This window comes from Hemitrygon akajei, chromosome 18, assembly GCF_048418815.1.
Source record: "Hemitrygon akajei chromosome 18, sHemAka1.3, whole genome shotgun sequence".
Lineage (NCBI taxonomy): Eukaryota > Metazoa > Chordata > Chondrichthyes > Myliobatiformes > Dasyatidae > Hemitrygon > Hemitrygon akajei.
The window spans coordinates 47,324,742-47,348,504 of record NC_133141.1 but is presented as its reverse complement, the minus strand read 5'-3'; the positions used below and the strand labels follow the sequence as shown (position 1 = coordinate 47,348,504).

At 39.8% G+C, this 23,763-nt stretch overlaps 1 protein-coding gene across 1 annotated transcript in view; it reads left to right on the top strand.

Annotated features, from left to right (window-relative positions):
* acbd4 (acyl-CoA binding domain containing 4) overlaps positions 1–23,415 on the top strand; it is a 245,714-nt gene extending 222,299 nt beyond the window's left edge. Inside the window, exon 21 of the mRNA XM_073071607.1 lies at positions 19,658–23,415. The gene's annotated coding sequence lies outside the window, so the exon portion shown is untranslated. The remainder of the gene's footprint in view (positions 1–19,657) is intronic.
* The last annotated feature ends 348 nt before the right edge of the window (positions 23,416–23,763 follow it).

Here is a 23,763-nt window from a genome sequence, read left to right as displayed (position 1 = left end):
TGCTTTCAGTGTTTTTATATAAGGGCCTTACAAATCTTACCCATTATTCTTTTAAATTCAGCTTTTGTCCACATTTCCCTTTTCAATTCTAACCTTTTGCACCTCTCAGTTGTCACCACTCCACCACTGGGACCCACACTTTCATCTGCCATAACCATTGAAATTCCTTCCCAAAATTTAGCCCTATTCTCTTTATTCTGCACTGTTACTGTTTTACCTTGTTCTTCCTCAATGTACTGATCTGGTCTGTATGAACAGTATGCAAGACAAGCTTTTCACTGTTTCTTGGTACACGTGACAACAGTAAACCAATGCCAATGAAATTAGTGTGCAGGGTCCTGGGCTGATTCACAGCATTCATGGTGCTATATAAATGCAAACTTATCTTCGCATTGATATCATATCTCCTTATTATTCTTTGCTAGTTTCCTAAAGTTCTGGAACTCCTTATTTTCTGAAGTCAGCTCTGCCCCACCACTTTCTTTGAACTCTGATGTGTTGTAAGCAAATGTTTTAACATCTTGTATTATAGTGTATGGCATTATTCCTCTTTTTCCCTTTCATCCCAGTATGATTATAATTCATTTTTTAAAGCTTGCTACCAACATAGCTTTGTGCAAATGTTACTTTCTACCTTTCTTTCTCTTTTATTTCCCATAATTCTCCACCTTCCCCCTAGCCCATTTCCCTCCAACCTATCACTTCCTAGCTCTCTACTTTATCCCTCCCCCCACTTCTTATCCCCCCTTGACCATCCCTTGTTACTTCACTCCTGATGAAGGGTTTCGGCCCGAAACGTCGTCACTACCTCCTCCCATAGATGCTGTCTGGCCTGCTGAGTTCTGCCAGCATTTTGTGTTTTTAATACTTTCTACCTTATCCAGTCTAATAACTAGCTGCATTTCACTGCATAACACTGTTTCAGCCAACTCTTCCAGCTCCATGCACACTAACCTTTGGCCTATCTGTCAGTCAGTTTGATCATGGCTGATCTGCCCCAGGTCTCATCTCCTCTTCTGTGTCAGTTCCCCATAACCATCAATTCTCTCATTTTTCAAAAACATTATATACTTCCTCTTTAAATAGCAAATAATCTAGCCTCCATAATTCTCAGGAGTAGAGAACACAGGAGGTTCATCAGCATCTTTGAGAAGAATCAGTGAACCATTGTCAAGAGCGTAGAAGATTTATAGAAAAGCTGAATTATCTAATCTCCGTTACATCTTTAAATAATTTACAGGTAATTAAATGAACTGAAGGAATAACTTTAGCATTTTTGTGAACCCAAATTTGAAAGATGGATGGTAGTTTTTCAACTCTGTTTTGCCAGTTTTGCCTGATTGATAAGTTTGTGGCCTAAGTTAGAAGGAGTCAATTTTAGAAAACCTAGCACATTTATTTTTCAACATAGTCCCCTCCTACATTTACACACTTAGTCCAGCGATCGTGGAGCATAGGGATCTTGGACCTCCAGAAAGCGTCCACAAATGGATGATTGATAAGTTTGTGGCCTAAGGTAAAAGGAGATGTTATACAGCTCTCGTTACATGTACATGCAGTTCAACTCTTTGAGTGATTATGCAGAAAGTTTGAAGTTAATAACTCATCTCCTTCTACCTTAGGCCACAAACTTATCAATCACCCCTGATGAGTTATTAACTTCAAACTTTCTGCATTATCACTCAAAGAGTTGAACTGCATGTGCATGTAACGAGAGCTGTATAACTCATCTCCTTCTACCTTGGGCCACGAACTTATCAATCATACCCTCGCATTAACACAGGGATGATATAACACTGCATAGCATTTTAGAAGGCCATTCCCTTGGATGTGATTGCTCAGTATCTGAACAAAGATGAAAAGGTAATATACATCTTCTTATTTTGATAATGATCTCCTAGAACCAGGGTACCAGAAACAATGGATTAACTCAGAGCTAGAAAAATAGTGGAGATGCTTAAAAATTTCCACCCAGGTATCACCATTGGAGGTCCAATTAATTCCTGTGACCAAGCCCTGCATACTTTACCTGCCTCAAGATCCTAAATTGCTGTTATTCCAACGGAGTGTTTCAGGGAGAGAAATCTGCAGATTGTAAGTGGAAAGTTCTGGATTACAGAGTCCTGATTTTTCCTTGGAAACACATACCTGTTCAGTTTAGCAAGTCTTCTGAATTGTCTCAAGGTCTCATGAGTGAAAAGATCCAATTTCCATTTATTTAAGGCATATTGTGAAACTGTAAGTTCACCACCCAGTGTAAAATCAGTCATGAGTAACATGCACCTGGTAGAAAATACCAGATTTAACTTTTATTGCATCATTTCTGCAAGGCCACATGAGTTAAAATTGCCTCTGTAAATTCATTATGCCTGGAGACAAGGCTAGAGACAAGGAGACAAAGCTATTTGCAGCTAAATTATTAAGATTTATGTTGAAAGGGACAGTAGTTCATAATTTTGTTGGAAATAGGAGTCAAAGGTGCCTACAAGGAGTTCTGTTCACAGGTTGATATCATGGGAAATGCCCCAGTGGTTTCTCGCTGAGAAAGATGAAAATTATTACTTTCCGCTATAATAAAGATTTGGAAGTACAGATTATCAGCCTTTGAATTTAAATAAGAAATTTTTAACTTCCTAAAATTTCTGGCTCTGTGGAATAAATGCTGTTGGCTTTTTCAACAGCTAATTAGTATGTTGTGCAAGAATTATGGAAGGGATTTGTCCGGCTACCAAGAAAAAAACAAATTTGTTAACCCAAGGGAAGCATCATAATGTCAAAAGGTCATAGGAGACTACTTTAACACAACTCCTTACTGAAGTTTATTGCTGTAGTTGGGAGATGAATGTCATAGTGAAGACTATACTGTATATCAATAATACACTGGAAAGAGGCATCTGGGGGAAAAATAGAATAATGCTTGTACAAATTGAACATAAAGTTTACATTCTTGTCAACTCATAGTTTATCATGTGCATACAAAACAAGGTCAAAATGCTGATGTGAAGCATTCCATTAATTTAGTGCCACAATTCCATACTCACACTGTATATTAGTGACAATCAAAATGTTTTCAATTTCAACCTGTAGAGTTGGAAAAATAACCTTGGGCTGGAAAGCATTAGACACAAAAGTCAATTGTTGATGTAATGAGATGGGTAAAACATAATCTTTATAAGATGTTCTTGTTGTGATGGTATTGAATTTGCTGAGTGTGAAGTTCTAAACTCAAAAAAGATCCGATATAGATAGCTACAGGTACCTCACTAAAGGGAGGTTATACTACTATAGTCACAAACTCTTCAAATGCTAGATTACTCGCCCGTTTATCCTCCACAGCAAGTTTAGCTACCAATACCCACTATTTGAGTGGTAGGTTGCCCCTCCCTATCAAGGAGGAGATACTTTCAGCTAACAAAGTAGTTTAAACATAGTTCATTTATTTTAGTGATACACGTTTAAATTTAGATCATATTCTTAAAGCACATTTAAAACTCACAAAGGATTTCTATCTTATATAGATTTCCAAATTACAAAGGATTTCAAAAAAAATACAATTCCTATAAGCTAAAAAAAGACATACGTACCAACAAATTGCAGGTGAATGAGTTGTCTGACTAAGAAATTGAAGGCAGAGGAATGGATTCTACTTCACCCCGTCTTTCTGTCATTCTTTTTGCTGTTCCTTGGCCATTCCTAACAAGCATGACTGCTCTCTCACATTGATACTTTTTTTTTGTCACTTAGGTGACTTCACATACACGTGATATTTTTTCCAGATACTTTCCCAAACACCCAACATTAATGCTGTGAATGTTGACTCTGAGTACACAAATCTTCCAACTATTAACAAATCAGCTACTTGATGTGCTAAGTGATAGAATCATTGTGGTCTGCAAGCTTCCTTGCACTAAGTAACTTAGCCAGTATTGTCTGGATTGATACAAGCCCAATTAAACACAACCCCATTGTCATACACTGCATCTCTTGAACAACCAATCTCATGTTGTGAGCCAACTGTCTGTGCTCTATAAACATCGCTGTTTGTTTGTGAAGGTGTTCTTTTAACTTCAGGCTGATTATTGCTTACAATTTACATTAAAGAACTGAGGACTGGGTCCTGTTTTTGACAAGAAGCTGAACAAAGAATATTGGCTGGAAGCTTAACTTACTCAAAAACAACTCTTTGATCTTTGTAAGTGTCATTTGCTGTGTTTAGAAAGATGAGCTTGGCAAAAAGGCCCCCCAGCTTTGGGCAGTGAATATCTATCACATTGTCTGAATGCATTTTAGTTATGTTACTTATACCTTGCAGTTAAATATTGTCAATGTTAATTATTTTCTCTATTGGTATTCCTCTATGTAACTCAAAACTGCTTGGTCCTTTAATTGTTACATCTAAGCCAGTCAAATGTAAAAACTTTATATGGAGATTATTATTTCCTTTTCATTTATTCTAGCCAGTTCTTTTTTTCCCCGAAGTGTGGTAATAACCTATACTATACCACAAAGTTATTTTAAACATTCAATAGCAAAACTTCACTTGCTTTTTGTAAAATAATTAACATTTTATTGTGAACTGGAGCAAATTCACAATGCTCTGTGGAAGCTGCATTTTGCATCATAAACTTCACATTTAAAGCACTCAACCTGAGTAACAGAACATTAATCATTCTTCTGATGATTTCTTCCAATTGTGTCAATCAAATGCTGTTAAAGTGTCCACAACACCAAGTTTAAAGCTTTCAGAAATTGCTGCAATTTTACTTTTACTCAAAGTAAATCAAATACTGTTTATATTATTAACTATGGGTTTTTACTGTGGAAAATTTCACAGCATGAAAATAAGCTTGGCTGATCCTGGCAACCTGTTCAAGAAAAACAGAACCTTTGAAATCTAGTTAATTGGCTTCTGATTTGATAGATGAAGGTCTCCAAACCTGGTAAAGAGTATTCTAAAAAAAATCAGTGTAATTGCATAAACATTGAACATCTGGAATGTTAGTGATAGTTTCTCCAATATTCTGCTATAATTTAAGCCTCCACCCCAATTTTTCTTGAATGCTCTGATTTCCCCACCCCATTCCTCAGTAAAGTTCCCTTTCCTTTATAAATTCCTTTATTATTCACAACCATCTTACACCCCTTTATGTCCGTGGTTTCTTTACTGATGTCTCCCCCACACTTTGCTTGGTTTCTGTAATCTCCCACATTCCCTATTCTATTCCTTCTCTATCCACCTATTTCCTCAACTCATTTATACTCAATGTACACTCAGTGGCTGCTTTACTAGGTAGCTCCTATTCCTAATAAAATGGCCACGGAGTGTATGTTAATGGTCTTCTTCTACAAGGTTTGATGTGTAGTGTATTCAGAGATGCTTTTCTGCACACCACTGTTGTAATGTGTGGTATCTAGGTCACTGTCACCTTCCTGTCAGCTTGAACCAGTCCGGCCATTCTCCTCTCACCTCTCTCATTAACAAGGCATTTTTGCCCACAGAACTGCCGCTCACTGGATTTTTTTTTGTTTTTTTTACTCCATTCCCTCTAAACTCTAGAGACTGCTGTGTGTGAAAATCCCAAGAGATCAGCAGTTTCCGCGATATTCAAGCCACCCTGACTGGCGCCAACAATCTTTCCATGGTCAAAGACAGTTAGATCACATTTCTTCTCCGTTCTGTTGTTTGGTCTGATCAGCAACCGAATTTCATAACCATGTCTGTGTGCTTCTATGCATTGAATTGCTGCCACTTTTGGCTAATTAGATACTTGCATTAATGAGCACGTGCTCCTAATAATGTGGTCACTGAGTTTATGTACAAGGTAGCAAAGGTAAAAAATAAAATATAGCAATTACTGGAAATCTAAAACTCAGCAAGCCTGCCGTATCTATGAGAAGAGAAAGTGAGTTAATCTTTCAGGTTAGAGAATGAGAACATAACAAAAGAGTGTTGGAGCTGCAAAGTGGAGAGCAAAAGAACGTGCCCAGCAAGTCAACCTGACCATATCCTCCACTCTCAGAGGAAAAGGAATATTATCTTAACGTTACCACTCTCCAGCAGTTCTCAGTCACTGATTGATAAGATAACTTTGTTTACTACCTATCCCCGTGGTCACTCTGGTTTTGCCGCACCATCCCTGCAGCTTAATAATCATTTTCTGTCTCCTTCCCAGTTATGACGAAGTGTCTTAAACCTAAATCCTTCATTCTGTGTCTCTTCCCACAGATGCAGCCTGACCTCCTATTTCCAGCATTTTCTGTTTTTATTATATATATATGGCAACCTCTAAATATCCTGACCCAACACCTGCTTAATACCAGCCTACATACCTTAATAATTATTAATATGTTCTAATCATTCCTTGAGCTGCAACTATACTTAAGCATAAAAGTTTAACAACCCCACCTTTGACATGAGAACATGGATTTTTGAGCATATGTGGCTCATGCATTGAAGCCAGCTGTGGACAGATATGGATAGAGTATATCAAGATCTAACAGGCCTAATCTTCTGTTGCCAAAACTGCCTACGCAGGCATCATTCTGACGAGAAAATAGAACATTCTGCTCAATTTCTTGCTCACCACTCACATCTTTAAGATTCCCATCTGACCTTTGTGTCCTACATCAATAAAGGGACACATGAATTACACAGACAACATGATAAAGATCCTCCAACTAGCTGTTTCTGCTGCATCAAACTTTCCATCCTGACAACCAACCTAAATTAGACTTACACCTCCTCTGCCCTACACCCTGGCTTTTCTCTTCAGTTCCTTTTTTTTTCTCTCCTGTGTTATACCTTCTGTTCTAAGATCACCTTCTTGCTTCTCTTCCCTTCCTTAACTTTGGCTGTTATCAGCCCCTCAGTGACATCAGATACAGGCACAATTAATTTCAAATTCGTCCATACCTCCTCCTCCAACAGACACCTTGTTAAGCACTTTGTCCATGAAGAGCCTCATTTGTAGACCAAAAAGCTACAGTGTTTTAATCCCCACATCCCATTCCTCCCTGACAACTGCCACAGGCTGATCAACAGTTATTATCAAGTGTTCTGGGATTGATCATGACAATTACTGATGGGGAAGATTCTTATCCACAAAAACTCTATAGTCATCCAAGATGATAATTTAATGATTCCATATTTTTCAGTTCCATTTTTCTAACCAGAATATCCTACCATCTGCTGATGGCTCCCGAGTTCAGGAGGCGCTGGCAGCCTTCCACCAATCACTGGGAAGTGGCCATTCTTCAGTTGTGAGGACAAGCAGGTGTTATTGAAAATTCTGCCTCTTGGAACTAAATTCTATAGAAATCATGAGTGATAGGTGTTGTGTATTTAATATATCAGTAATATTTGAGTAATATTGTAAATATATTGTTTGATTAAGCTTTCTTTGTTCATTACGAGTTATATGTAAAAGTATGTGAACGGCATACATCATCACGTCATAAGTGCACACCTCGCTTCAAGTAAAAACAAAAACCATGTTTTTCTTTCAATTAGATTTATATTTTGGAGTTACAAAACATAACACTGGCAATGAGTAAATTTTAAATGAATCCCGGACAACTACCTGCCTGATGAAGAGCAGCAAGATGTTCGAGTTTTAAAAAAGTGCAGCACGTGCTTCTTAGAGAAAGGGCAGATTCGGCAGAGTTTTTTTTTAAAAAGCAGAAAACAGACAAAATTCATGGGTTCATAAACAGTGAGTACAAAGTGATAATAATCATAAATAAAGAAAAGCAGAAATGGCTGGCTACCTCAGAGAGATAGACAAATTTGATTGCACAACAAATAACTGGATATTGTATATTGAGCAAGATTTTAAAGCGAATGAAGTAGCCAATGAAAAGTGAGTGCCAGTTTTTCTGAGTGCATTAGGTGAAAAAGCATACAGTTTGCTTTGATGTTTGACTACCCCAACCAAACCAGCTGAAGTGAGCTTTACTGTATCGTGAAAGTAATGCAGGAACATTTAAAACTGAAATCGCTGTTGATTGAAGAACACTTTCAGTCTCATAAGCGGAATCAAAAGGAATAAGAGTCCATTTCAGCGTACATGGCAGAATTGAAGGAATTGTCTGAGCATTGTCAGTTCAGTGACGATGTCTTAATAATGCACTGAGGGCAGCCCAAAAGTGTTGCCATACATTCCAGCACCAAAAAAGCATGCCCACAGTATTCAGCAGAACAACAGAAAACACAACAAGCAACAAAACAACAATAGCAAAACAAGCTTCTTTCCTTCCTCCCACACACATGGACAGTCCTCCAACTCCCGCACAGGCCTCTGAACTTTCAGGCTTCGACTTGCAGAATTCTGACGACCTTTGGGCATCAATCTTTGGTGTCGACCCCCATATAGTCGATGACTGATTGATAGATTTCATCAGTGCTTTGTCTTTAATCAAAGCAAGATTGCTCTCCTCAACTGCCAATCACCTCCTACTGGGTCCCCTCCTCCTTCCCTTTCTCTGATGGTCCAGTCTCCTCTCCTATTAGATTCATTCTTCTCCAGCCCTTTAACTTTCCAACCCATTTGGCTTCACCTATCAGCTTCAAGCTATCCTCCTTCCCATCCCCAATCTTTTATATTCTGGCATCTTCCCCCTTCTTTTTCAGTCCAGAAGAAGGGTCTTGACCCAAAACGTAAACTGTTTATTCATTTCCGTAGATGCTGCCTAATTTGCTGAGTTCCTCCAATATTTTGAGTGTGATAATTTGGATTTCCAGCATCTGCAGACTTTCTTGTGTTTATAATCCAATTGGAATGCCATGTTTGCCTCATGAGGATGTGTGCAAAAGTATTTCCATACAGCTGACACCTCCTTGTTAATGTTTCTTTTGCAGACGTACCTCCCATGCTAACTCAAATCTTCTGAGAGAAAAGTCTGACGCTTAGCAGTTCCCCTCGCTCCTCACTTTGGAGATTTCTAGGTTGACACTCACACCCAGTGTTGAGATTGTGCTGTATTGTTGGAAATACGATCTTTGAAGTTTAAGTCAAAGCCTGTTCGGTCCCTGTGGTATGTAAATGTAAAAGATCCTATAGCAATATTTGAGGCAATATGAGAGCCCGGAACTCACCTAATCTCCTGTCTAATATTCTGCTGCATATCTATTCCTGCAAAACAGATGTTCTGGTGATTTATTTCATTACCATTTGAGAGAGACTGCAACCTTGGCTGTTACATTTCCCACATGAACTGCAATTCAAAATTATTTTAAGTATAAATTGCTTTGGCGTGTCCAGAAAATATGAAAGATTGTGTACAAATAAGAGTCTGTGGGAAATAAAGAGGGTTTGGGGACTAATTGGGGAGTCCTTTCTGAAATCATGACACAGGTGCAATAAGCCAAATAGCTTCTTTTTATATTGATATCATTCTATAACTCAATTATTTTTTTATTTTTTTGTTGGAGCTACAGCAAACCTTAATTTTTTTCCCTAGTCCTGGACACTATTTGCAGTTCTTTGTTTCAGTTCAAAGTACACTTGTTGTCAAAGTGCAATATGTACAGTGTCTACAAAAAGAATTCACCCCATTCCCCCTTGGGAGTGTTCATGTGTTATTAAGACCAGAAAACATAGGAGCAGAATTAGGCTATTTGGCCCATGATGTCTGCTCCACCAATCAATCATGGCTGATCCTTTTTTCCCCTCCTCAGCCCACTCCCCAGCCTTCTCCCCGTAACCTTTGATGCCATATCCAATCAAGAACCTGTCAATCTCTGTCTTAAATACACCCAACGACCTGGCCTCCACAGCTGCCTGTGGTAATAAATTCCAAACATTCACCACTCTCTGCCGAAAGAAATTTCTCCACATCTCTGTTTTAAATGGACACCCCTCTATCCTGAGGCTGTGCCCTCTAGTCCTAGACTTCCCCACCATGGGAAACATCCTTTCCACATCTACTCTGTCTAGGCCTCTCAACATTTGAAATGTTTCAATGAGATCCCCCCTCAACCTTCTAAATTCCAGCGAGTACAGACCCAAAACTATCAAATGTTCCTCGTATGATAACCCTTTCATTCCAGGAATCAGCCTTGTGAACCTCCTCTGAACTGTCTCCAATGCCAGCACATCTTTTCTTAGAAGAGGGGCCAAAAATTGTTCACAATACTCAAGGTGAGGCCTCACCAGTGTCTTTTAAAGCCTCAGCATCAAATCCCTGCTCTTGTATTCTAGACCTCTTGAAATGAATACTCACATGGCATTTGCCTTCCTCACCACTGACTCTACCTGCAAGTTAACCTTTTGGGTGTTCTGCCCAAGGATTCCCAAGTCCCTTTGCATCTTAGATTTGGTCTAAGAAGTGGTCCCAGCACCGACCCTTGTGGAACACTACTAGTCACTGGCAGCCAACCAGAAAAAGATCCTTTTATTCCCACTCACTGCCTCCTACCAATCAGCCAATGCTCTAACCATGCTAGTAACTTTCCTGTAATGCATCGCGCTCTTAACTTGGTAAGCAGCCTCATGTATGGCACCTTGTCAAAGGCCTTCTGAAAGTCTAAATATACAACATTCACTATATCTCCTTTATCTATCCTACGTGTACTCTCCTCAAAGAATTCCAACAGCTTCATCAGGCAAGATTTTCCCTTAATGAAACCATGCTGACTTTGTCCTATCTTATCCTGTGTCACGAAGTACTCCATAACCTCATCCTTATCAATTGACTCCAACATCTTCCCAACCACTGAGGTCAGGCTAACTGGTCTATAATAGTTTCCTTTCTGTTGCTTTCCTCCCTTCTTAAAGAGTGGAGTAACATTTGCAATTTTCCAATCCTCTGGCACCATGCCTGAGTCCAATGATTTTTGAAAGATCATTACTAATGCCTCCAAAATCTCTACCACTACCTCTTTCAGAACCCTAGGGTGCAGTTCATCTGGTCAGGATGACTTATGTTCCCTTAGGTCTTTCAGCTTTTTGAGCATCTTCTTCCTTGTAATAGTAACTGCACTCACTTTTCCTCACTCACACCCTTCAACATCTGGCATGCTGCTAGTGTCTTCACAATAAAGAGTGATGCAAAATACTCATTTAGTTCACCTGCCAGCTCCTTGACCCCTGTTATTATTTCTCTGGCCTCATTTTCTAGCGGTCTGATATCCACTCTCATCTCTCTTTTAGTTTTTATATATACCTAGAAAAGCTTTCACAACCCACTTTGATATTGTCTGCCAGCTTGCTTTCATATTTCATCTTTCCCCTTCTAATGATTCCTTTTGTTGCTCTCCGTGGGGTTTCAAAAGCTTCCCAATCCTCTGTCTTCCCACTATTTTTGCTTCATTGTATGCCCTCTCTTTTGCTTTTACATTAGCTTTGACTTCCCTTGTCAGACGCGCTTGTACTATTTTGCCATTTGAGTATTTTTTTGTTTTTGGAATACATCTATCCTTCACCTTCCTCATTTTTCCTAGAAACTCACACCATTGTTGCTTTGCTGTCATCCCTGCCAGCAGCTCCTTCCAATTTACTTTGGCCAAATCCTCTCTCATACCACTGTAATTTCCCTTACTCCACTGAAATACTGCTCTGTCAGACTTTACTTTCTCCTTATCAAATTTCAAGTTGAACTTAATCATATTGTGATCACTACCTCTTAAGGGTTCTTTTACCTTAAGCTCCTTAATCACCTCTGGTTCATTACATATCACCCAATCCAGTATAGCTGAACTGCTCATAGGCTGAACGACAAACTGCTCTAAAAAGCCATCTCATTGGCATTGAACAAACTCACTCTCTTGAGATCCATTTCCAATCTCATTTTCTCAATCGACCTGCATATTGAAACCTCTCATGGCTATCATAACATTGTTATTGTTATTGTTTTACAACATTGAATCACAGTGGATTTGATTTAGCTTTTTTGACACTGATCAACAGAAAAAGTCTCCTTCATGCCAAAGTAAAAACTGATCTCTACGCAGTTATTTGAATTAACTACAACTATAGAACACAAAATAATTGATTGCATAAACTTTCACTCCCTTTAATATGACACCTCAAATCATCACTAGTGCAGTCAATTGATTTTTGAAGTCACATAATTAGTTAAATGGAGATCACTGTGTGCAGTCAATGTGTTTCAATTGATTGTAGTTAAAATACCCCTGTATCTGGAAGGTCCAACTGCTGGTGAGTCAGTATCCTAGCAAAAACTACACCACAAAGACAAAAGAATACCTGGGAGCACCACCACTTGTAAGTCCCCCTCCAAGTCACTCAACATTTTGACTTGGAAACATTTTGCCGTTCCTTCATTGTCACTGGGTCAAAATCATGGAATTCCCTCCCTAACAGCACCGTGGGTGTACCTATACCTCAGGGACTGCAGCGGTTCAAGAAGGCAGCTCATCACCACCTTCTCAAGGGCAACTAGGGATGGGCAATAAATGCTGGCTTAGCTGGCAACACCCACATCCCATAAATGAATAGTGAAGAACACTCCAAGCAACTCCACAAAAGGGTTATTGAAAAGCACAAGTCAGGAGATGGATACAAGAAAATTTCCAAGTCACTGAATATCCCTTGGAGTACAGTTAAGAAATGGAAAGAATATGGCACAGCTGTAAATCTGCCTAGAGCAGGCCATCCTCATAAAGTAAGTACAAGAAGGGGACGAGTGAGGGAGGCCAACAAGAGACCTATGACAACTCTGGAGGAGTTACAAGCCTCAGTGGCTGAGATGGGAGAGACTGTGAATACAACCTTCAGGGTGCCGGATTTTCATGACTCTGGAGGCAGGTGGATTCGAGGTCGGTGCCGCTGCCTGATGTGTTGTGGGAGTACATGGAAGATCGAAAGCAGTGAGCTGGCTGCTGGCTGTGTGCCCAGAGACCCGAGTTCTTTGGACACAGAGCTCGGAAAAAGTAACGCAACAGACTTTTAACACCATAAATCGGCGAGTTGTTTTGTCATGTCTCCCCTCTCGCTGTGAAATGGGGTATCTCCTTCTCCCTAAGAGAGAGAGAGAGAGAGAGAGCCTGTGGTATGTCGAATTACTGGGTGAATGAGTAGTCTTTGGGGTACTGTGTCTGTGTCTTTATTGATGCTTTGCTGCACGCTGGAGTGCTCGCTGGAGGGTGCAGGTGCTTTTTTTGCTGGTTAGGGAGGGGATCATCACTTTGTGGCTGCTTATGTGTGGGAGGGGGAGCTGGGGGTGCTTTGGGTGTTCTAACATATAACTGTCATTCATTCTTTGGGGCAATCCTCTGTTTTCATGGATGGTTGCAAAGAAAAGAATTTCAGGATGTATATTGCATACATTTCTCTGACATTAAATATACCTATTGAATGGCTTAAAAACAACAAAATTAATGTCCTGGAATGGCCAAGTCAGAATCCAGACCTCAATCCTCAATCCAATTGAGAATTTGTGGCTGGACTTGAAAACGGCTGTTCACTCACGATCCCCATGCAAATTGACAGAGCTTGAGCAGTTTTTGTGAAGAAGAAAGAGGAAAAATTGCAGTGTCCAGATGTGTAAAGTTGATAGAGACCTACCCCAGACTCAAGGCTGTGATTGCCACCAAAGATGCATCCACTAACTACTGACTTGAAGGGGGTGAATGCTTATGCAATCAATTATTTGATGTTTTATATTTGTAATTAATTTAGGACACTCTGTAGAGAACTGTTTTCATTTTGACACAGAAGAGTATTTTTTCTGTTGATTTGTGTCAAAAAAAACAAACGAAATCCACCATGATTCAATGTTGTACAACAATAAAACATGAAAACTTCCAAGAGGGTGAAAACTTTTTATAAGCACTGTATACAACACTGAGATTTGTCTTCCTTTTTTGTGTAGCCTTTAGCCAATGTTTCCTTGCAAACTTATTCAAATGCCTGAAGAAATTGCATTGTAATCTGATATGTTTGATACTGCACAAAGCTAATAAAAACAGCAAATAGATCTACATCAGGTTATGGTAAAAATATATATTTTACTGTGATTAGTTTTGACCAGCCTCTGCAACATGTAATGAGTAATGTTTGAATAATCTCCCTCAATTATTAAAATTGAGACAATATTTTAATTTTGTTTTTTTAATCTTATAGTATTTTTCATATATGGTTCCTCACCAAGAATGACTTGTTAAATTTCACCAATCAGCTTGATCTGGTTCTGGATCAAGTAACTGAAATTCACACTTGATATCTTGAAATTCTGCTAGACAATCTTAGTGATACAAGTGTTAACATGCGCATTTGAAATTCCTCCATCTGCTGCTTTGACCAAGATTTTCACTGTTTAAAATAAATCAAGAATGCAGGAGTTCAAATAGACCCAATAAAACATTTGAGAATAGAACAGCGCCAGTTCAAAGGAGATGTGAAAAAGAAAATTATACTCAAATGTCTCCCTCTACATAGATCAAAGTATTTAAAATATTTTGTCTTTTGATAGTGTAGAATTAGAATTAATAAAATGATCATCGGCAAACAAGAAGTTAGTGGCTTACGTTCATCCAAGTGGGGTCTATTACAAAACTCATTAAGTCACATTCTGCACCAGTGCAGTTATGAGAAGATATTAAGGTCTCTTTTCTCACTGTAAATCCATGGTCAAGTGTGATTACACAATGCTACTGAATTATTAAAATGTGCTCTGAGGCTATTCTTTGTGAAAACCATTGGCCAGAAAGTTGAAGTCCATTTAGAACTGACATGAAGAGAAATGTCTTCACTCATAGGATGGTGAATCTTTCGGATTTTGTACCCTACAAGGCTGTGAAGGTTCAGTCATGTTAATTCAAAGCTGGGATCCATAGATTTCTGAATAATAAGGAAATCAAGGAATGTAGGGATAATGAGACTGAGGTAGAAGATTAGCAATGATCTTGATAAATGGTGGAGAAGACTCAAGAGGGCAGATAGCCTGCTTCTGATCTCAAGTCACAATAGACACATGCTTGATAAGCCAAATGTCTTCTTGCTATGTTCTTGTAAGGTCCATCCTCATTCTTCTAATCTGCAGTGAGTCTATGCTAATCTAAAGAATGTTCTCCTCCAACGAACCTTCATCTCAGGAACCAATTAAGTGATTCTGTGTTCTGCTATTACCTACAAGGCAGGTGATTGAGTTATTTTGGGGAAATGTAGCTAAGTATTTTGTATATTGCCATATTTTGAAATTTACAGTATTCCTTGATTGATTTATCTCACTGTTTTGCTGACCATTATCTTTCTATATGATTGTGAATCATATAGAATGTCAAGGTTAATTTCAAATGTTATGGGGAGAAGGCAGAAGGATGGGGCTGAAAGGGATAATAAATCAGCCATGATGGAATGGCAGAGCATACTTGACGGGCAGAATTTCCTAATTCTGCTCCTATGTCTTATGGTCTTAACAAATCCAAATCACATTCAGTTTTGCATTAACCCTATTGGTGGGTCAAGATGGAGTTAAAATTGCTCTTCGAGTCTTCTACAGTTGAACTAATGTCCTGAACTTGATGGGTGCTGTAAATTGTTGCCCTGCAGTGTTCCATTTTGAGGTCATCTTTTTATTTTCACCTGTATATATATGACATATTATGCCAAAAAGTATATCTTTTGTCCTTAAAATGGTAAACAGCTCATCAGTATATTCTGCTAATATAAGAATTCTACATTATTTTCTGCTCTTTTTTCTCACAGAGTGACAAATCTATGCCGTGCAGCTAGTTTCTAGTAGATTGCTTCTGATTTGACATCTTATTTTTCTGCTAGCTGAAATTACTTCATGAAACAAAAAATATTTTACATTATAGGAGACACAACTACATTTTCTTTAGCCTGTGCAATATTACAAGCTGATATTTAACCTGCCCAAACACATTGATTGATTTAAAATACAGGGACAAACAAAATCTGAGTTCAAACAGAACTGTTAAATTAGTTCTCCATATTTGACCCAGAACTTCCATGATTAGTGAAAATTGTTCCCACTGTGCAGACTTTGCAGTGGATGGTGAGTCAGTGAGAGAGCGAGTCCCACAGAGCATGAGTGATATCTCCTCTTCTGAAGGTCATAGCCCCTGGGTTGGTATGTCCAGAGGTCAGAGGTTCATGAGTCTGCAAGTCCGGGCCAGGGCTTGGAGGTTGGAAGCCTGATGTCTGGGAGTCTTGAACTAAGTACTACTGGTGGTCAGAAGCCCAGAGGTGACCTGCCCTGGGATTGGAGGCCTGTGAGTGGGTGGGTGGGCAAAAAGGAGCTTGTTTTGCTGCTGTTGTTTTGTTTTGGTATTGTTGTTGTTGCTTGTTTTGTTTTATTATACATTGTAGGCACATTATATTGGCACCGGAATATGCATTGATACTTGCAGACTGCTCCCAGCATATCCTTAGGTTGTGTTGGTTGTGAACACAAACACCAATTTCACTGTATGTTTCAATATACATCTGATGAGTAAATGAATCTGAATCTGTCGTGGAACAGGCAGACTGACTGAAGAAAAGGCACAACGTGGAAAGAAAAGAAAGTGTAACTGGCACCAATACAACCTTCCCGCTGCTCTCAGGGGGGAGAATGCCAAAGATAAAAACACTCAAGGGGGAAAATTTCCCTGCATCTTGGCTTCAATTTACATTGCAGATCTTCACAGTGTGACCACTTTCTGGAAATGTCAGGTGAATCTTGGACCTCATCAATTAGACGCATGAAGCACACCTTGTTTCTGATGACAAGTCCTGATTAAGGATCGTGGCCTGTAACTTCGCCTGTTTATTCCCCTCCATGGATGCTGCTTGACTTGCTGAGTTCATCCAGCATTTTGTGTGTATTGCACCCTATATCTTTCCTGTACCTAAAAATAGACATATGAATTTATAGGCCATAACAATCCACATTATTACTGATGAAATGTGAAGTTTAGTTATAGTTAGTTTAGTCAGCATAATATGTCACACATTTACAGGGAAAACAAAAAAGATGGCAATAAGTTATAAATACTGCAACAATTTAGAGCACCCATCAAGAACTATATAAATGAAGTACATTTAATTGGGACATAATGGGCCCAATACATTTTGGCTCAATTAAACGGCTGCCCCAATTCGCCAAAGTTTCATGGAAATAGTTCAAAAGGTATAAAAAAAAGGCAAACTATCATGTAACTAAGTAACAAATTATGTATTTAAATGAAACAGAACAAATTAGAACACTGTCAACACAACTACAGTACTATAATACTGTATTAGTTCCCTATATTTATCAGAGGCATTATGCTGCCCTGTTCTCTTGATTAACTGTAAATGAACAAAATACACCTAGTGTAGATAATGGACTGCCTTCATATAATTTTCAACAGTTGCATCCTCCAAATCTTCACTTTCATTGTAACATTCAAGATGATTGTCAATGCCTTCAAGTTCTTCGTAGTTCCTAACTTGTTGAAGTAGTGAAATAGTTTTATTTTCCTGCCATTTCTGGCATCTCCAAGCCTGAATGCTTGAAACCACAGTGAACAAAATTAGAACCATAGAACACTACAGCATAGAAAACAGGCTATTTGGCCCTTCTAGTCTGTGCTGAAACTTTATTCCACTAGTCTCATTGACCTGCACCCAGTCCATAACCCTCCAGACCTCTCCCATTCATGTAACTATCATTGGTCTGAATTGCCTTACTGCTTCTTTCTCACCAGCTATCAGTGACAAAAATCACTGTTTTTTGAACACAAGCACATGCAACTGACACCATTTAAAAACTTATTACTCTAAGCACAGTGTAGTGTCTAATGGTCACACAAGTCCACGTGACTGACGCTAGTTACAAACTGTTCAGCAACAGTCTTCAGCCCCAATTAAGCATCATAAATGAAGAGATTCTCAGCTATTTTCATAGTTAGGTTTTGTTCTTTAAGAGTTGTCCCAAATAAGCGACTGCTCTGATTAAGCGATGGCCCAATTAACTGGAATCCACTGTATTATGTTACAGTACATATACTACTTAGAAGTTATTGTATTCACTGGCACACTATATGGTATAAATTATGATGGATATTCACTGTCCAGTGCTGGGGGAGCAAATTCAGCTTTCTAAACATAGCAGTTGTTTTTGAGTAAGTCAAATTTCCAACCAATATGCTTTGCTCAGCCTCCTGTTATAAACAAGAACCAGTCTTAATATAAATTGCAAGCAGTAATCAGTCTGAAGTTAAAAAGACAACTTTACAAACAAACAGCACTGTATATAAAGCATAGACTGCAGGCCTACAGCACGGCGCTGGCTGCTCAATAGATAGAGTGTAAGAAAATGGGATTATGTTCATTGGGCCTGCATCAAACCTGACAACATTGGCTAAGTTACCTAGTTCAAAGAAGCTTGTAGACCAGACTGATATTATTATACAGCACATCAAAAGCTGGGAGATTTGTGTACTCAGACAGTCAGCCTTCACAGCATAAATCGTGGGTGTTCGGAATTGTTGTCGCCAGATGCTTTTAGACCATTTGTGTGAAAAGGTATCTGAAAAAAATATCCCATGTGTTCGAAGTCACCAAGTAGTGTAAAAAAAACCAGTATAAATGTAAGAAAGCATTCTTGCTTGTTAGGAATGATCAAGGAAGGACAAGAAGAATTTCGGAAAGACGGACTAGAATCCATTCCTCTGCTTTCGATTTCTGTGACAGACGACTCATTTATCTGCATCTCATTGGTACATTTGTCTTTTTAGTTTATAGGAACTGTACTCGTGTTTTGGAAACCCTTTGTATTTTAGAGATTGTAATTTAGAAATCTTTTATAAGATAGAAATCCTCTGTAAGTTTTAAATGTGTTTTAAGATTTGTATTTAAATTTAAATATGTTTTACTAAAAATAAATGAGATGAGTTTAAACTACTTTGGTAGCTGGAAGCATCTCCTCCTTGGTAGGGAGAGGGATCTCACTGCTCAAATAGTAGGTATTGGCAGCTAAACTCGCCATGGAAAATAAACGGGGAAGTGATTTAGTCTTTGAAGAGTAGATGGCTACAGTATAGCCACCTTTTAGTGAGGATAACCAGAGATATCTATATCAGATAGGGCTTAAGATCTTCATTTGAGTTCAGAACTCACAGACAGCAAAGCCAGTACCATCACAAAATATAATACAAAACCATGTCACCAGAGACCTTAGCTACTTTTTCTCACAAACTGAAACCTCCAAAAGGCTATAGGTGATTCCAAATGGCCCATGGTTCCCCATAACATATTATAGTGGCATTGTAAACATCTGTTGGCCCAGAAGATGTGCAGAGATTCCACAAAGAATTCAATAAGTCATCAGAATTTTCTTTTGAATACAGATTCAAAATCATTGGTTCATTAATTAGTCCAAAACTCAATAAAGCAAACTGGATGTTGGTTTAACATGTTGGTTTTACTCTGTTGGTAATTAGTTGTTCTTGCAAGGTGAATGACCCAGCCTGATGAGGGTGTCATCGTGCAGGCAGATGCATTAGATTCCAAATTTATTTCCCTGGAACTGCTAAATTAATACCCTCCTATGATTCACCATCACATTACCTTATTGATATTTTTGTGCAAGTTTGTTCCAGCAGATTTTGTTCACTTTTAGTCAGGTTATAGCATGTGCCAAATGTCACAGGAGACTGGGTCTTCTGGGTTACCATATGCTAACCTTGAGATTTATTTTCTTACAGGCTTCACAGCAGAACAAAGAAATACAAAGAATCAATGAAAATCTGCGCACAAAGATTGACAGACAATGAATGTCCAAAAGAAGATAAACTGTGCTAATACAAAAAAAAACAAATAATAATAATACATTAATAAATAAATCGTACTGAGAACATAAGTTGTAGGGTCCTTGGAAGTGAGTACATAGGTTACGGAAACAGATCATGATAATAATAAATAAGTAAATAAATAATACAGAGAACATGCGTTTTAGTGTCCTTGAAAGTGAATCCATAAGCTGAAGGATCAATTCAGTGTTGACATGAGTGAAGTTGTCCACGCCGGTTCAGGAGCCTGATGATTAAAGAGTATTTATTGTTCCTGAACCTGGTGATGTAGGACCTAAGGCTCCTGCACCTCCTTCCCAAAAGCAGCAGCGAGAAGAGAGCGTGGCCTGGATGGTGAGGGTCCCTGATGATGGATGCTGCTTTCTTGTGGCAGTGGTCCTTGTAGATGTATTCAGTGGTGGGGAGGGCTTTTCCTGTGATGGACTGGGCCATATCCACTACTTTTTGTGGGCTTTTCTGTTTTTGGACATTGGTACCGTAAATAGACAATAGACAATAGGTGCAGAAGTAGACCATTCGGCCCTTCGAGCCTGCACCGCCATTCTGAGATCATGGCTGATCATCTACTATCAATACCCGGTTCCTGCCTTGTCCCCATATCCCTTCATTCCCTTATCCATAAGATACCTATCTAGCTCCTTCTTGAAAGCATCCAGAGAACTGGCCTCCACTGCCTTCTGAGGCAGTGCATTCCACACCCCCACAACTCTCTGGGAGAAGAAGTTTTTCCTTAACTCTGTCCTAAATGACCTACCTCTTATTCTCAAACCATGCCCTCTGGTACTGGACTCTCCCAGCATCTGGAACATATTTCCTGCCTCTATCTTGTCCAATCCCTTAATAATCTTATATGTTGCAATCAGATCCCCTCACAATCTTAATTCCAGCGTGTACAAGCCCAGTCTCTCTAACCTCTCTGCGTAAGACAGTCCGGACATCCCAGGAATTAACCTTGTGAATCTACGCTGCACTTCCTCTACAGCCAGGATGTCCTTCCTTAACCCTGGAGACCAAAACTGCACACAATACTCCAGGTGTGGTCTCACCAGGGCCCTGTACAAATGCAAAAGGATTTCCTTGCTCTTGTACTCAATTCCCTAAGGCCAACATTCCATTAGCCTTCTTCACTGCCTGCTGCCCTTGCTCATTCACCTTCAGTGACTGATGAACAAGGTCTCCTAGATCTCTTTGTATTTCTCCCTTACCTAGCTCTACACCTTTCAGATAATAATCTGCCTTCTTGTTCTTACTCCCAAAGTGGATAACCTCACACTTATTCACATTAATCGTCATCTGCCAAATATCTGCCCACTTACCCAGCCTATCCAAGTCACCCTGAATTCTCCTAACATCCTCATCACATGTCACACTGCCACCCAGCTTAGTAACATCAATGCCTTCATCTAAATCGTTGATGTAAGTCGTAAATAGCTGTGGTCCCAATACCAAGCCCTGTGGCACCCCACTAGTCACCACCTGCCATTCCGAGAAACTCCCATTCACCGCTACCCTTTGCTTTCTATCTGCCAACCAGTTTTCTATCCATGTCAATATCTTCCCCCCAATGCCATGAGCTCTGATTTTACCCACCAATCTCCTATGTGGGACCTTATCAAATGCCTTCTGAAAATCGAGGTACACTACATCCACTGGATCTCCCTTGTCTAACCTCCTGGTTACATCCTCGAAAAACTCCAACAGATTAGTCAAGCATGATTTACCCTTGGTAAATCCATGCTGGCTCGGCCCAATCCTATCACTGCTATCTAGATATGCCACTATTTCATCTTTAATAATGGACTCTAGCATCTTCCCCAGTACTGATGTTAGGCTGACAGGATGATAGTTCTCTGTTTTCTCCCTCCCTCCTTTCTTAAAAAGTGGGATAACATTAGCCATTCTCCAATCCTCAGGAACTGATCCTGAATCTAAGGAACATTGGAAAATGATTACCAACGCATCCGCAATTTCCAGAGCCATCTCCTTTAGTACCCTAGGATGCAGACCGTCTGGACCTGGGGATTTGTTAGCCTTCAGTCCCATCCGTCTACTCATCACTGTTTCCTTCCTAATGTCAGTCTGTTTCATTTCCTCTGTTACCCTATGTCCTTGGCCCATCCATACATCTGGGAAATTGCTTGTGTCTTCCCTAGTGAAGACAGATCTAAAGTACTTATTAAATTCTTCTGCCATTTCTCTGTTTCCCATAACAATTTCACCCAATTCATTCTTCAAGGGCCCAACATTGTTCTTAACTATCTTCTTTCTCTTCACATACCTAAAAAAGCTTTTGCTATCCTCCTTTATATTCCTGGCTAGCTTGCGTTCATACCTCATTTTTTCTCCCCTTATTGCCTTTTTAGTTATGTTCTGTTGTTCCTTAAAAATTTCCCAATCATCTGTCTTCCCACTCACCTTAGCTCTATCATACTTCCTTTTTTTTAATGCTATGCAATCTCTGACTTCCTTTGTCAACCACTGTGGCCCCTTTCCCCCCTTTGAATCCTTCCTTCTCCAGGGGATGAACTGATTTTGCACCTTGTGCATTATTCCCAAGAATACCTGCCATTGCTGTTCCACTGTCTTTTCTGCTAGGATATCCGTCCAGTTAACTTTGGCCAGCTCCTCCCTCATGGCTCCATAGTCTCCTTTGTTCAACTGCAACACTGACACCTCCGATCTGCCCTTATCCTTCTCAAATTGCAGATAAAAACTTATCATGTTATGGTCACTACCTCCTAATGGCTCCTTTACTTCAAGATCGCTTATCAAATCCTGTTCATTACACAACAGTAAATCCAGAATAGCCTTGTCCCTGGTCGACTCTTGTACAAGCTGTTCCAAGAATGCATCCCGTAGGCACTCTACAAACTCCCTATCCTGGGGTCCAGCACCAACCTGATTCTCCCAGTTCACCTGCATGTTGAAATCCCCCATAACTACTGCGACATTACCTTTGCCACATGCCAATGTTAACTCCCTATTCAACTTGCACCCAATATCCATGCTACTGTTTGGGGGCCTGTAGACAACACCCATTAGAGTCCTTTTGCCCTTATTGCTCCTCAGTTCTATCCACACAGACTCTACTTCTCCTGATCCTATGTCCCCCCTTGCAAAGAACTGAATCTCATTCCTCACCAACAGGGCCACCCCACCCCCTCTGCCCACATTTTTGTCCCTACGATAGCACGTATACCCTTGTACATTCATTTCCCAGGTCTGATCTCCCTGCAGCCATGTCTCCATTATCCCAACAACATCATAGTTACCCATTCTCACCTGAGCTTCAAGCTCATCCGCCTTATTTCTGACACCGTGCATTCAGATATAGAATTTTCAGCCCATTTCTCCTCTCTCTGTTTAAATCGCTGCCTATTGTGCTTAACCCAGCTCCCCGAACTCCCATCGGGCTATACGCCCCTTGAATTTTGTTGTCCTTCCTAAATTTACTTATTCTTTCTGCACATTTAACTCCATGTTCCGTCAGACCATCCCTCTGTACGTGTGTCCTCCTTATCACTTGTTCCGCCTCACCTTTCTCTACTACACACTTAATATTCCGGAACCGTGTAGTTCCCACCTGTCCTTTATTCTTCATCTCGCTATCCTCTCTCACATTCTGGATCCCTGCCCCCTGCAAATTTAGTTTAAACCCCCACCCCCCCCCCCCCCCGAGCAGCACTAGCAAACTTCCCTGCAAGAATGTTAGTACCCGCTCCAGTTCAGGTGTAAACCGTCCTGTCAGAACAGATCCCACCTTCCCTGGAACAAAGCCCAATTATCTAAAAACCTGAAGCCCTCCCTCCTGCACCATCCTCTCAGCCACGTATTAATCTGTATAATCCTTCTGTTCCTTACCTCACTCGCACGTGGCACGGGTAGCAATCCTGAGATTGTTACCCTGGAGGTCCTGCACTTCAGCTTCGCACCTAACTCCCTGAACTCCCTACGCAGGACCCCCTCACTCATCCTACCCACGTCATTGGTCCCTACATGGA